Below are 3,319 nucleotides of genomic sequence, written 5' to 3'. Positions count from 1 at the left end.
TCCTAGGAATGAGTAAAGTATTACTAGGAATGAGTAAAGTATTACTTGGAATGAGCAAAGTAATCCTAGGAATGAGCAAAGTATTACTAGGAATGAGTAAAGTAATCCTAGGAATGAGTAAAGTATTACTAGGAATGAGTAAAGTAATCCTAGGAATGAGTAAAGTAATCCAAGGAATGAGTAAAGTAATCCTAGGAATGAGTAAAGTATTACTAGGAATTGGTAAACATTACTGGGAATGAGTAAAGTATTACTAGGAATGAGTAAAGTAATCCTAGCAATGAGTATCGTATTACTAGGAATGAGTAAAGTAATCCTAGGAATGAGTATCGTATTACTAGGAATGAGTAAAGTATTACTAGGAATGACTAAAGTAATCCTAGGAATGAGTATCGTATTACTAGGAATGAGTAAAGTAATCCTAGGAATGAGCAAAGTAATCCTCGGAATGAGCAAAGTATTACTAGGAATGAGTAAAGTAATCCTAGGAATGAATAAAGTAATCCTAGGAATGAGTAAAGTGTTACTAGGAATGAGTACAGTAATCCTAGGAATGAGTAAAGTATCACTAGGAATGAGTAAAGTATTACTAGGAATAAGCAAAGCAATCCTAGGAATGAGTAAAGTATTACTAGGAATGAGTAAAGTAATCCTAGGAATGAGTAAAGTATTACTAGGAATGAGTAAAGTATTACTAGGAATGAGCAAAGTATTACTAGGAATGAGCAAAGTATTACTAGGAATGAGTAAAGTATTACTTGGAATGAGCAAAGTAATCCTAGGAATGAGCAAAGTATTACTAGGAATGAGTAAAGTAATCCTAGAAATGAGTAAAGTATTACTAGGAATGAGTAAAGTACTACTTGGAATGAGCAAAGTAATCCTAGGAATGAGTAAAGTATTACTAGGAATGAGTAAAGTATTACTAGGAATGAGTAAAGTAATCCTAGGAATGAGTGAAGTATTACTAGGAATGAGTAAAGTAATTCAAGGAATGAGTAAAGTAATCCTAGGAATGAGTATCGTATTACTAGGAATGAGTATAGTATTACTAGGAATGAGGAAAATATTACTAGGAATTGGTAAACATTACTAGGAATGAGTAAAGTATTACTAGGAATGAGTAAAGTAATCCTAGCAATGAGTATCGTTTTACTAGGAATGAGTAAAGTAATCCTAGGAATGAGTATCGTATTACTAGGTATGAGTAATGTATTGCTAGGAATGACTAAAGTAATCCTAGGAATGAGTATCGTATTACTAGGAATGAGTAAAGTCATCCTAGGAATGAGCATATTATTACTAGGAATGAGTAAAGTAATCCTAGGAATGAGCAAAGTAATCCTCAGAATGAGCAAAGTATTACTAGGAATGAGTAAAGTAACCCTAGGAATGAATAAAGTAATCCTAGGAATGAGTAAAGTATTACTTGGAATGAGTAAAGTATTACTAGGAATGAGCAAAGCAATCCTAGGAATGAGTAAAGTATTACTAGGAATGAGTAAAGTATTACTAGGAATGAGTGAAGTATTATTAGGAATGAGCAATGTATTACTAGGAATGAGCAAAGTATTACTAGGAATGAGTGAAGTATTACTTGGAATGAGCAAAGTAATCCTAGGAATGAGCAAAGTATTACTAGGAATGAGTAAAGTAATCCTAGGAATGAGTAAAGTATTACTAGGAATGAGTATCGTATTACTAGGAATGAGCAAAGTAATCCTAGGAATGTGCAAAGTATTACTAGGAATGAGTAAAGCAATCCTAGGAATGAGCAAAGTAATCCTCGGAATGAGTGAATGAATGAGTAAAGTATTACTAGGAATTGGTAAACATTACTAGGAATGAGCAAAGTATTACTAGGAATGAGTAAAATAATCCTAGGAATGAGTAAAGTAATCCTAGGAATGAGTAAAGTATTACTAGGAATGAGTAAAGCAATCCTAGGAATGAGCAAAGTATTACTAGGAATGAGTAAAGTAATCCTAAGAATGAGTAAATATTACTAGGAATGAGTAAAGTAATCCTAGGAATGAGTATCGTATTACTAGGAATGAGTATAGTATTACTAGGAATGAGTAAAGTATTACTAGGAATTGGTAAACATTACTAGGAATGAGTAAAGTATTACTAGGAATGAGTAAAGTAATCCTAGCAATGAGTATCGTTTTACTAGGAATGAGTAAAGTAATCCTAGGAATGAGTATCGTATTACTAGGTATGAGTAAAGTATTACTAGGAATGACTAAAGTAATCCTAGGAATGAGTATCGTATTACTAGGAATGAGTATCGTATTACTAGGAATGAGTAAAGTAATCCTAGGAATGAGCAAAGTAATCCTCGGAATGAGCAAAGTATTACTAGGAATGAGTAAAATAATCCTAGGAATGAGTAAAGTAATCCTAGGAATGAGTAAAGTATTACTAGGAATGAGTAAAGCAATCCTAGGAATGAGCAAAGTATTACTAGGAATGAGTAAAGTAATCCTAAGAATGAGTAAATATTACTAGGAATGAGTAAAGTGTTACTAGGAATGAGTACAGTAATCCTATGAATGAGTAAAGTATTACTAGGAATGAGTAAAGTATCACTAGGAATGAGTAAAGTATTACTAGGAATGAGTAAAGTAATCCTAGGAATGAGCAAAGCAATCCTAGGAATGAGTAAAGTATTACTAGGAATGAGTACAGTAATCCTAGGAATGAGCAAAGCAATCCTAGGAATGAGTAAAGTATTACTAGGAATGAGTACAGTAATCCTAGGAATGAGTAAAATATTCCTAGGAATGAGCAAAGCAATCCTAGGAATGAGTAAAGTATTACTAGGAATGAGTAAAGTAATCCTAGGAATGAGCAAAGCAATCCTAGGAATGAGTAAAGTATTACTAGGAATGAGTACAGTAATCCTAGGAATGAGAAAAGTATTACTAGGAATGAGTAAAGTAATCCTAGGAATGAGTAAAGTATTACTAGGAATGAGTAAAGTAATCCTAGGAATGAGCAAAATATTACTAGGAATGAGTAAAGTATTACTAGGAATGAGTAAAGTCATCCTAGGAATGAGTATCGTATTACTAGGAATGAGTAAAGTATTACTAGGAATGAGTATCGTATTACTAGGAATGAGTAAAGTAATCCTAGGAATGAGCAAAGTAATCCTAGGAATGAGTAAAGTCAAACTACGAATGAGTAAAGTATTACTAGGAATGAGTAAAGTGATCCTAGGAATCAGTAAAGTAATGCTAGGAATGAGTAAAGTAATCTTAGGAATGAGTAAAGTAATCCTAGGAATGAGTAAAGTATTACTAGGAATGAGTAA

The sequence above is a fragment of the Melanotaenia boesemani genome, chromosome 6, assembly GCF_017639745.1.
Source record: "Melanotaenia boesemani isolate fMelBoe1 chromosome 6, fMelBoe1.pri, whole genome shotgun sequence".
Classification (NCBI taxonomy): Eukaryota; Metazoa; Chordata; class Actinopteri; order Atheriniformes; family Melanotaeniidae; genus Melanotaenia; species Melanotaenia boesemani.
Note: the sequence above shows the minus strand (reverse complement) of the source record.